Source organism: Puma concolor, chromosome D4 (assembly GCF_028749965.1).
Source record: "Puma concolor isolate L17-30 chromosome D4, mPumCon1.1.hap2, whole genome shotgun sequence".
Lineage (NCBI taxonomy): Eukaryota > Metazoa > Chordata > Mammalia > Carnivora > Felidae > Puma > Puma concolor.
The window spans coordinates 46414150-46426824 of NC_141679.1; the positions used below are offsets into that span (position 1 = coordinate 46414150).

Below are 12675 nucleotides of genomic sequence, written 5' to 3' on the forward strand. Positions count from 1 at the left end.
AAAGCTTACCACTGTGCAGGGTAGTATTTCCCAAAGTATTATCCCTTACTAGGTAGATTTGGGTGGGTGGAGGGGGAGAAAAGGGATTCTGTGGTCAAGTAAACTTAGAAAATAGTAGATTAACATCAGCCAAGTTTGTTCACTGCAGAACTTCTCAGAATCTTTAAAAGGTAAAAATATATGGCATGCGGAATTTTCAAAACTAACCAATTCAAGAGTCTTACCCAGAATCTTACAGGATCGAGCACAGTTTAGGGACAGGCCAGTGTGGTGATAGGGTGATGGATTGAGAATCTACAGACAGGATTTATTCCATGAGTCTACCACTTACCCATTCTGAATCCTGGGTAAGTCCCATGACTTTTCTGGGCCTCAGTGATCATCAACACAGAAGAGAATTTTGGGCCCTTCTGATTTGCTGATATGCCTGCACAATGAGCATCACTAGTAGATCTCAAAGTCATGCGATATCAGATGACAGAGACATCATAGTCAAAATCAAGAGCTGTGACAAACCCAGGACGATCATGTCTATCAAATTCTTGTTTTTGAAGAAGCTCAAATATCCAATACAAGAAATCAAGATGAATAGGCAAATGCAGCCTAATTTTTTAAGCAGAAAACAGAGCTGGCAGGGAAAAATACAGATACAATAAAAAAAGGTCTTAACCATTCAAAGTATACACCAGTATAATTTATTATCTCTTATTAGGTGCTAAATAAAATCAGCAGAAAATATGACAAGGCAGGATTGCCATCTCAAGAAACTAAAACTCTATTTGAGGAGGAAGATGTAAATATATTAGGCATTCCATGAGTATTCTGACATTTAAACAAAGACCATGGGAGCAGAGTAATCTTAATTATTGCCATTTTTTTAATGTCAAATGGACAATTGCAAAAGCACAAAATAAAATTTAAAAATGAAATGTAAACATTTATCTTCTTGTTTGGGTTTCTAGCTGCACATTCTTATTCCATCCTTATGGAATAAGAATAATAACGTTCTTATTCTATTGTTTAGACATCACCTACAGATGTTAGGAGACATCTAAACTGGAGGGTACGTATGTGGCTTGTCATGCCCTGTGATCTTCACCCCTCTGAGTGCACTGCAGAGTCTGGCCTGAATCCACCATGCATGAGAGAGGTGACACCAGATGAAGAGATCTGTGCCTCGTATTGTCCAGGGCACTGTTTCGTTATATTGTAACGTTAAGCTATTTTAACTTGAATAACTGGATTTTCTCACCATGGAGTACACTATCAGATGTGGCTATGTGAGGAGCTAATGTACCAGTAATCCTTTTAATATCAGTATCTGGTAAAGCCGGTAGGCCCTCTGTCAGAATAAAAACTTCAAAAAAAGTTTTTGCATCTATGGACCCCTTCTCACATGAAATGCATAAAATACAGCATACTAGGTTACAAAGGAAACCAATTACTTTGAAATATCTAAATATTAAAATGCACATATAGTATAGTCATACATGGGATTCTTAACACATTAAATAACAAGATCTAGCAGATGTCTTGTAACTAACGTTATGTCAAAGCTGGGTCACCCGTAGACAGTATTTCTAGATGTCAGCAACAACTGTAATGTAATATAAATTACTTGTAATTTTTAGCAGTGATAAAATCACAGGTCCTGCTAAAATACTACTGCAACTTGTTGCCTCCACTCAAAATTGAAGGAAATGCTAAATTCCAATTAGTGGTTAGCACAAATAGAATGCAAACACATTTTTTTTTTTTTTGCATCCAAGTTCATGATCCCCTGAATTCTCTCTGTGGGTCACTTGTGATCCATGGACAACAGATTAGGAAGTTCTATATTTAGGTGAGGTCATAAAGGCTCAAGAGCTTTGGTGACTGAAGAGAACAAAAAAATGAATTCACTGCATTCTTTAATTTCTTCTTCTCTTTGGAAGTAGTTCCAAAACGATCTCTCCCCTGTCACTAAAAACATTCAGGTATGCTTACAAAATACTTCCACATATGTAAAGCTCATTTGATTCTCCCAACAGCCCTGTGAGGAAGGTACTAGATTAACATTAATAATCTCATTTAACAAATGTGGAAAGTGAGGTGGAGAGCTTTTAGAAGATGTGCCCATGTCACATGACCAGAAGTTAAGTGCTCAGCTGGGCCTCAAACACAGAGCTTTCCATACTAAAGTCTACACCTAGTCGATAACTCCTGTGAGGCACCTATAATGTTGGGGTCAGGGAAGACAAAAAAAGTGAAATGTTAAGAGTCTTCTATCCACAGCAACCTACTTAACTTCGTTACCGTGAGACTGAGCAGGCCCTGGTAACTGGTAAGCAGTGTTAGCTCATATCTCCCTGTTAACTCTCACACACGACTCTGCATAAACTAGTGTCATTTTCTAGAATGCCACAGGTTCCAGCAATTATATCGGGTCCCTCTGACCCAAACAGAATGCAGAATTTGCTATAGTTCTTTTCTAGTTATCATGTTGTTTCTATTTTATTAGCCCTTTGATTCCAATGAGTTTTTTGGAAACATTTCTGATGACAAATTCTTTTGCTTTTTTTTTCTTTAAATGCTTTAAATTTCAGGCGACTTTCAATCTGTGTAGTCCTTGCTTTCCATTTCAGGCACAAAAAAGAGCGAAAGGCTTCCTATTTTCAAGTAACTTTAGAATACTCTTTTGTCAAATACCTCCCTTTCAAAATCCTTAGATTTGGATTTGGTGGTGTCCCAGAATGTTGTTCTCTATCACCTTCCTCTTAACCTCTTTCCCCATACACATAAAATTGCTTTCCTGGAATATAACTACTCTGTTCCAATGGGCCTCAAAAGAGGAACTATGATGGAAAAAACCTTAAGCTTTAATTGCTTTTGCTATTTAAAAGTCATTTTTCCATTATGAAATTTGTTTTTTACAGTTTCATTTTCTTCTCATGTAAATTTGTCTAATTTTGTCCTTAACATTTATGCTTTGACCTTTGCACCCATCTTAACTCTGTGTGTGATATATGTATGTGTGTGTGTGTGTGTGTGTGTGTGTGTGTGTGTCTTTGCTATTAAAGTTCCTTCTATTTCTCTGCATTTTAATCCTGGTTTTGTCCAGCCTGCAAACTGACTCGGTTGCCTCTTTAGCCTTCTGCTTTTGCTCTTTCACTGTGTACCTACACAGGACTTCAAAAGCTGTAAAATGTTAGCCCTGAAAGGGGCCTTTGCTATTATCCTGCATAGCACTGTAGGGTCTTTAACCTCTACAAAATAAAAACTGCCGCCTGCCTCCTTTGCCATCAGAGAGAGCAGTGAAAGAGTTTGGGGGGAGGGGAGAAGGGAGGATAGTGATAAGGAGAAGGTTCAGGTCCAAGAAGTGCTAACCTGGATCCTAAAGGTGAGGCTGTATGTCTGCAACGCTAACATCTTCCTACACAGAGTTCCCTTAAGTCCCCTAGAGGAGGTACAGTGACAGCAGACACTTAAAACTTTGTAGGCAGAGCTGTAAGATGGACCATGCTCAAGCAACTCTTAGGTAGCCCTGAAGTGTGCTCTCAGTTTACACATCAACAGCCCAGGCAACTTGTCTAAAGCCACGGTCAACACTAGGGATTTAGCAAGGGAATACAGGCCCCTTCCTCTGCTATTCTCTGTCTGGGCTTGTACCCTTACTCCAGAACCAGCAAAGCACCACCTTCATCTTCTTCCTTGGCCTTGACTCTTTCTCTGGTGGGTTTAGTTACACGAACTCCTATCTCAACTCATGGCTTCATTATGGCTTGCTCTGACAATTTCCCTTCAATCCTCACTACTCCAACAGGCTTTATACCCACATAAAAGGTCAGGTGTGAGAACAAAGAAAAGGCAATTATTTATTTAATCTTCACAACTTACTGAGGAAGATGTAGTTATTTTCATTTCACAAAAGAGGAAACTGAGGTTCAAGAGGGTGCAGTAACTTGTCCAAGGTTGCACAGTCAGTGGTAAGATACCCGCCCTCGGTACTACCCTTGAACACACAGTGTGTATTAGAACTTTCACAGGCAAAGAAATGCTATCGTTTTATTCATTCCTTGTTTTAAAAAATATCTGAACACCTACTGCGGGTTGGGTGTAAATCTGGATTCCAATTCCAGTGTCATGGTTCCAGAAACACACAACAAAAAATTGTCTACATGAGTCTTTTGAAAAGATCTCCAGAGAAAATTTCCAATCCGTTCTGAATTATCAGGCTCGGTATCTTAAAGACACTACCTGTTTCTTTGGGGCACAAACATTATTACCTATATCATCTATGTCTTTTGCCAGACTTGGGCATGAAAGACTTGGAGATAGTTCTAAAAATCAAAGAAAAAGATGTGCAATAACTGAGGACAAAAGACTCCCAAACAGCTTGTTAGACGAGATCCCCAAATATTCTGCTCAATTACTGTGAAGTATAGTAAAGTAAGCAAGTATAGAGAGGTGGGAACAGGCAAAACTTAGGTTTGAGTCTGGGAGCCACACTATTTCCTAGCTGTTTGATCCCTTTAATCTTGCCAGGCCACAGTTTTCTTGTCTATAAAACAGGACCAATCATGGTGCCAAGACTGTGAGGTTACTGCAAAGATCATCGGAGGTAATACAAACAACGCATGTGGTAAAGCACAGGCACACAGAAAATAATCAATAGAGTGATAATTATCATTATTATTGTTCTGGCGGTTAGGAGAGTTGGACACATTTTATTTTAGTATTTGCTTTTGAAAAAAGATCTTGACAAAGTCAAAATTCCAGAAATTTAGGACAATCATTCTGTGCTGGTTCTAGATAATATTTGGACAGGTGTTCTGAAATTACAAGTGGACAATAATAAATTCTGCTATTCCATTTATATTTTAATATTCCTAATATAAATCATGTTTTTAGGTTAGCGAGTAGAACTGACACATAGTAATTTATCTATTATTCTGAAATATGCAGTTGTCTTATCATTTCTACTTCAATATATTTTGCAAAAGGAAATTTCACTGACACTTATGATTAGTACAATGAACTCCGCCTTCAGAAGGAAGATTTACTTTTCAAACAAATCTGCTTTTCAAATTATTCTTAATTGATACATAATTGGCTTTATGATTTCATTGGTTTATTTGTGAAAATGTGCTAATTAACTAAAGGAAACACAGAACATTAGCTTTTTCCAACACTAAATACACTTATTTTGAAGGGAAACGAAATTTTGTTAAATCTTTTGATCATCTTTGTCATTTTGTATGATTTATTGCCATTTCTCCAGAATTTGAAAAACTATAGGCACCAAGAATAAAAATTATAATAAAAATTTAGTTTCTTTAAAAAAAAATAAACCCAGTTTGTTAGTCTTTTGTTTTATATTTCTTTTCATATATTCTTTTGTCTATAAAGGTATTTTTAGTACCTTTGGCTGAAAAAACACAAATCACTGAAAGAAAATACCTTTTGGTTAATCTACCTTAAAATTTAACAAGATTAAGATGTCTTATTATATTTTCCCCTTTTATATGAATCTGGAAAATTTTTCAGACATTAAAATATGATAAAATTTCAACTGTTTGATTATTACGAGCACTAAGAATGTAACTTACCAGACGACATCAGTCCAGGTACTAACTTGTAATTTTTTTACTTAGAACTATAATTCAAACTACTGTTTGTCACAACTAACAGTTAATATGCATATGGATATCATCTAAAAGGGATATTAATGTTACTCTTTTCATTAAAAAAAAAAATCCTAATCCCCATTCCAAAAACAAAAATAAATAATGAAGCAACCTAGAATCTTTTCAGGTGCTAGCAAATATGCAGCAGTGTTCTATATTAAAATCAGACTATAAGCTGTAAGTTGTTTGTTTTGTTTTTGATTTATTATAGTTCCACTCTTACCCATAAAAAGGAAATCAGTTTTGAGTTATGGCACAGAATATGAAAAGGAAATGTCAAGTGACAATATTACCAGTTAGTTACCTAAAAAGCCACTCTAGTTAAAAGCCACTTAAATCCTAATTTTAAAAGACTTCATGCACTATAGGTAGATTTTACCACAGAGCTCTCACACTTTATTCCTTGAGCCTACTGTTTCTTATCTGAGACTTTTTTTAAATTAACTTAATGAAGTGGAGATAACAGGTAAAAGGTCACGTTTAAAGAAAGAAAAGAATTATTCCATGGGGCTATTCAATAATGATTTTATGACTTGAATTTCCACTTGGGTGTGCGCTGTAAGTCAAAAATCTCAGGTGATTTTAGTAAGATCTTATCAGTTTGGCTTTTTTGGGGACTGAATCCTTTCCTACATTTGGACTCCAAAACAATTTCACCTCATATGTATAATAATATTGGTCTTACATGTTACATTTAGATTAATTGCAAAAGCACACATACCACAAGTTTCTGGAGCAGGCCTTTCTGAGCTGATTTGTTAAAAATCTTCTTTAATACATATCCAATTTACTAACAGGGCCAAAGTTCACCCGAAATTTGACAGAGCTAATTGAAGACATCGGTTGTCAGATGGCACTGGTTTTTAGGCAAAGTTCTTTTCCTTCTCTGCTCCCCTTCTCAAAACTGAGATTACTTCTAAGCAAAAAAAAAAAAAAAAAAAAAAAAACCCTAAATTTACAATACACGGAAGTAAATCCAGCGGGGCATTACCTCTGTTATAGACGTGCTGGAGTAGTGGAAGAACTTTTACATGACCAACCCAATGCCATCTTGGTCACTTTAAAGTTTACCATTTTGGTACTTTTTGCCTATTCCAAATTGTAGAAGCTGAAGAAAAGGACACTGACACACTGACACAGACACACACAGACACACACAAACCCGAGAATACAATGCAAACTATAATTCAAAATAAGTGAAAAACCTAAAAGCATTCTTGAACCATAGTCTCCTACGTGCTACCCACCCCAGAGGACTTCTAATCAAGTCATAGTCTGTCTTTTTTTTTTTCCAATTAGGTTGAAAGCAGTTTGAATAAGGCTACTGCCTCTACACAAATGGCACTAATTTTCCCATTTGGGTATAAGTCTTTTAACTTCAGCTGTTATGCCCCTGGCAAGGAAGTGGAACTGAAATGGACAAGACTAAAAGATTTCCTGGGTTTGATTTGCTGTGGATCAAGCAGTCGGCTTTGCAAATGGCAGAGACAACTCTTCTCTGCCACTGCTGACTCTCAGAAATCGATGTAAAAGGGCTGGGGAAACAGACTGTCAGAATTTCTCTTCTGGTTCTGAATTCAGGTGGACATAGGTTTCTGAGCAGAACTATGATCAACTCATGTAGCTTCTTTGTTAACTTTCTCCTCACAGTCTTTCCTCCCGCAGTACCCAATCCGTGGTCTGAGGCAGCACAGATACAGAAATGGAAACTGGGCCACAAACTACTTAGCATACATGCCCCCAAGGCCAATAAAAATTGCATTTTCCCTTTGCTAAAAGTATAATTTGTAATTAATTCTTATTTTACTCAAAGGATAGTGCTATCTGTAATGTTAAAAATAACCCCTCAGAAGGAATTCTCTTAAAATGAAAATTACTTCTTTAATTAACATTTATAATATATTTAGTTTGTAAATTGTCTCAAATGTTGAATAGCTTGAATGTTGATAGGTAGACAATATAGAGTAGTCTGTATATTTGATAAAGCCAAGATTATAGATTCTCAAATGAGATTTATTTTTTTCTGATGTCTGCTGTATTAAAACACGGAATAACTACATATTAGCTAAAAAGTCAATTACACAATAAAGTAGAAAATGCTAGGGAATCTGACTAACGTGGATAAATTTTGATCCTAAACTCTTCTTTTTCACTCTTTCACTGTTGCAAAACAACACACATATATACCATAATCATGCGTGGATTTTTTTCACTTCATCTCAATCTTATCCAAAATTATTTTGATAATTTTCTGGACCCCACTGCTTATATAAGATGTGGGGGGAAAAAGTCTCAATAATCATTATCAAAGCATTAGGGCACTTATATTTTGCCAATGAAATATCTGATTTACTTTCTATACTAATGTGTTTAAAGACAGGACACAGTTTAAAAGTCCTCAGTGAAAACACATTTTACAATACAAAGATCAAATTTCATTGTTTCTTATTATTTAAGACTGGCCTACTCTAAATTCATAAACTTTTTTCTTCCTAGTCTACAGAAATACATCTGAACAGAAAATAAACTTTCTTGCTCTTACACAAATTTCTGAAACACTTGGGAGATTCCTATTAAGGAAACAGTCTGTTAAATACATCAAGAAACTGTTAACACATAATTATTGATTCTTTTGTTAATTTACTTTATGATTTCAAAGAATAGGAAAAGAACTATCAAAAACAGTCTCCCAGAATCATACCCTTATATGTATTCTAAAATGTCCTCAAAAAGGCATTTTTATTTGAAAGTAGGTTTCCATCCTTGAAATGTTAATAATCAGGGATTTAATCTATTGCTTTTTTACAATGTAAGTTTAAGAGACCCTATGGTGTTTGTATGCTAAAACTACCCAAATACATCCAGTGAAGAAAAACTGTGGCAACTCTATGAAAAATTTAAAGATACCTGTCACTAAATGTCAATGTGCCAAGCAAAAGACATCTTACCAACCTTTGTATGATCCCATATAGGTACCAACAAAATTTAACTATAACTTCAATTTTAAGACAAACCAAAATAAATACATATTTTTTTAATCTGAGAAAAAATGATATGCAAGAAAATTCTTCTATTTGATCCACTTTAATACCGCTCACTTGAGTATTTGAGACTTACAAGTATGCATTCTCCTTAAAATTCTAACAGTACAATACATAATTTTATGCTACCTTTTTATTTCCTCAAGCATTTTTATAGCCTCTAGAATAGCTGTCTAGTTATTACATTGTACAAAAATGATATTCTTAACTTTTTTCCACTTGCATTTTCAAAAACTATGCCCAAGTATGAAGTATAAAACCTCCCTTCTTAATCCATTTAAAATTTCAAAAAGAGAACAGTCAATGTTATCAGTTAAGAGCTTTGTCTCTGATACGTGCTTTTCAGAACCATAAAATTTCACCCAGAGAATAAGTCTGTATCTTTTAAAGGGCCTTCTGACTTTTCCCCACATCTGCCAATTACCGAAGAAATATCCACATGTAAAGTCCTAATACGATATAAATAAAAAAATAAACATCGTAAGCTGACAATTCCATAAAGTCTGAGAATTCTACTGGATTAACGCAAATGAACATTTTTCATTTGGAGGCCTAAAATTCAACTTAAGATGTTTTTTACATCCCAAGCTCGATTTTCATGAGGCTCTGTCACAGGTTAAGAAAAAAAGGAGGGGGGCAGGCTACAGTTCTTATGAGTGGGCTTAACCCACTGTTATTTTTTCATTTATTCCTTAAAATGCCTTCACTGAGGGATTAACATCTGCAAACAATGAAAAGTAATCAATATTAGCCTTGAAAAATAACTTAAAAGTCACTCCCTCCCTCCAACACAAAACTCCACAACAAACAAACCTAAATTTGGCTGTCCATTTTAAATCCTTTTTTTTTTTTTAACCGATTCAAGTAAAAGGTCTTTAAAACAAAGTATAAAATAGAAGATTGTTTACATTTCTGCCCATGAGAGACACATTTTAATGCAGAGGTAATAAACTCCAGGGCAAAAAGGAGGATCATTTTCCTCATTTCACTTCAAAGCTGCCATGATTTCAGTGAAGGAAGCAAAAAGGCCCAATTCGAGAGTCCCGGGGCGGTGAGGGGTGTCGGGCCCCAGCCTCAGCTCCAAACCAAGCGTAGGTCTTGAGCTGTCATTTCCAGTCCTAACACCACTTGCACCGGAACAAAACGGTCCCGCAAGAAGCCTATTCAGGGGTCGCTTAAGCTTAAGTTTTCCTTAACTTCTCCCCTGCCAACGCGGCGCTAGGTGAACACTTCTGTTGTGTGTTTCACGACTGCCATTGTCTCGCTGCAGGATGGGAGGCTCTTTTAAGTGAAACGCTGTTGGAAAAACCAGGATTTTACGGAGCATCATTTTCCCACCTGTATACGGCGCAAATAAACTCTAATTCTACCAGGTGGGATTTAAAAGTCGCCTGGCTTCTCCCTCGAAGAAGGGAGAGAGCAGAGAAGTTGCAAAGTGACAGGCATTTTAACTCGGGAACGGGCTCTCATCAAACATCGCTGGTTGAAAGCGCTCGCCCTCAACGCGCTCCCGGACACACACAGTTCCTCCTTCGCCGTTTAGAGGAAGAGAGCGGACCTGCGACTTCCGAGGTCAGGCTAGGGAAACAACCTGCTGTTTGGGCAGGAGGTGGAGAAGGTTCTGCGCAGAGCCAGGGCCGCCGTGGCCCGGGATGCGCCAGACCCGGCCGCGGCATCCTCGCCCGGGGGCCCGCGGCGAAGTCTGCCGAGCGCCGGGCCCCGAGGCCCCCCTCTTAACTCGGCGAGGGACGCGCCCCCGCCCCGCTGCCTGCGCGTTCCTCGCTTACCCGCCGGTCGACGCGGAGGGCGGAGGCGCCGCCCACCCTCCAGCCCCGGCCGCCGCCTCACCGTTGGGGTCCGCGCGGGCGCCGCGGCCGGGGACGCGCGCCTTTCTCCTCCCGGCGCCGGACGTGGAACCTGCGCGCCCGGGCCGCGCCCCAAGTTGTGCGCAGGTCGAAGCAGCTCTCGGAGCTCCTCCGGGCAGGCGCTCCCCGCCCCCAAGCCCGGGCCCCGGGCGAGCGCAGGCGGGAGTGGACATCCCCGCACCTCAGTCTCCTCCGCACCTCCGCCGCGCCCATCCACACCTGCCGCCGCGGGGCCGCGGCGGTCGCGGCTCCTCCCTGTCTCCGCCCCTCGCCCGCTCCCCCCCTCCCCTCTCCGCTGCCTCCGCCGCAGCCGCCGCCGCCGCCGCGGGGAAAAAGGGGGAGGAAAGAGGCTCCCCGACCCGGGAGCGCGAGCGGAGGCGCTGCGCCTTCTCCTTCGGGCTGGGGCGGGACTCAGGTCTCTCCACTGCAGCGCGCCTCCTGAGCGCCAGAATTTGGTGGGGGGAGCGGCAGTCACGGCAGCCTCTGTGGCCACCGCAGCCTTTGGCGGGCGGGAGCGTTTCGCATAGAGTCTAAGCTAAGGCGGAGAGAGGGTCCCACCTGCGTGAGCCGTAGACTCCCCCATGCACTCTCGGAATCCAAACTTAGCAAACTGCACAGCGGAAGTGCCTCCTAGGTCGGACCCTTGCATTTGGAGGGGGGCTTCTAAAATCGTGCCCGGTAGCGTGGGCCCCGCGGTTTAACTGGCTTTAGAGCGAGGTAGGGGGTCCTTCCATTTGGGGTGACCGCGCCGGCATTCGCAACCCTGTAGGTGCTTCGAGGCCTTTCTCAGATGCCATCTCCACCACGAATTTTTTCCAGGTGCTCACCCGCGGCCCAGATTTGATTTCGCCCTGTTTTGGAGAGCCAGGGCTCTCTGAACCTTTCTACCGGCCCCTCCTTTGGGTGGGAGCGCTTTGTGAAATGCGGTGGGCCATCTCTACACACGTTAGTTGTTTTTATTTTGCTGTGTGGACTCCTGTTCGGTACGAGCAGAGAGATGTATGCATTCCTAATCCTTTCCACTTGGGCTTAAATTCTTTGAAGGCAGAGGCTACAATAAGTTGCTCGTCTCTGAAGTTTTCAAGTAAATACCGAAAGGTACTTGGCAGGGTGGTCGGACCACGTGACCTAGCCAGAAATTCTGGCGGTCCTCCTTATCTGTATCCTCCGAGAGCCCAGCGTGGCGCCTTGCACCTGGGTGGCGGGGTGTGGGTGCGGGTAGAGGGTAGTTGTGTTTCCGTGTGGGAATGTATTTGTTTTTGGCCAAGGTCGGTCTAACTACCGCAAGGAAAAATTCCACGGGGGGTGAGGGGGGCGTGGCGTAGCAAAATTCATAGTGGTATTTATTGATGGTGGAATATGTCTCTATGTAAAAAATCATTCATTCAAGCACAATGAAAAATATTCATCAGATGTTTCCCAATGAGTTGGTATTTCCTAAAGGCTCCTTTTCTCAGGCTCCTTTTCTTCTACGTATATAAATCCAATGCAGTTGGTGTATTACGTAAATTATATTTGCATGAGCATTTGAGAGAAGGACTGTATGAAAGATCCAAGTTTTACATTTCCTGTATAAAATACAGTTGAATGAAATGTTTATGTACCACTTATCGTTTCCTACACTTAAGTGTATGTTTTGAGTTATGAAGTCAGTCGTATTTAATGATTACTACTGTTCTGTAAACAGAGTCATAGAAAGTCACGTACGCTTCAGCTTAAAACAGGTTGAATTAAAGAACTCTCTTTTAAAGAACTGAGAAATCTCAAGCCAGCTTGACTATCTTGACCAGGAAATAAGCAACAAAAATTAACAAGGTTATTGCTCTTAAAATATTCCTGATACTTTTGAAAAATGAGTTTTCAAAATGTTTAGTCCCAGCGTAAAGGAAAAAAAAATATTTTACAAATCATGAAAAATGTGCCATAAGATGTAAAGACTATGAAACTTAGAGCTAAGTGTTCTTAAATATACATATAAAATATGTACATATATTTATAAATATATGTATGGTTAGCGAAACCCGTTTGAAGAAAACTCAAAAAAGCTTTTGGCATTCTTTGAAGTGAAAAAATACTACTCTAACTTTATCATGGAAAATATAG

The 12675-nt window shown here is 39.7% G+C and overlaps 1 long non-coding RNA gene across 1 annotated transcript; it reads right to left on the reverse strand.

Annotated features, from left to right (window-relative positions):
* Positions 1-665: 665 nt before the first annotated feature.
* LOC147574855 (uncharacterized) lies at positions 666-10545 on the reverse strand. Its single transcript, XR_015243574.1, has 2 exons — positions 6388-10545; positions 666-2213 (listed from the first exon to the last, which is right to left on the reverse strand). It is a non-coding gene; the product is annotated as an uncharacterized LOC147574855 (long non-coding RNA).
* Positions 10546-12675: the final 2130 nt, after the last annotated feature.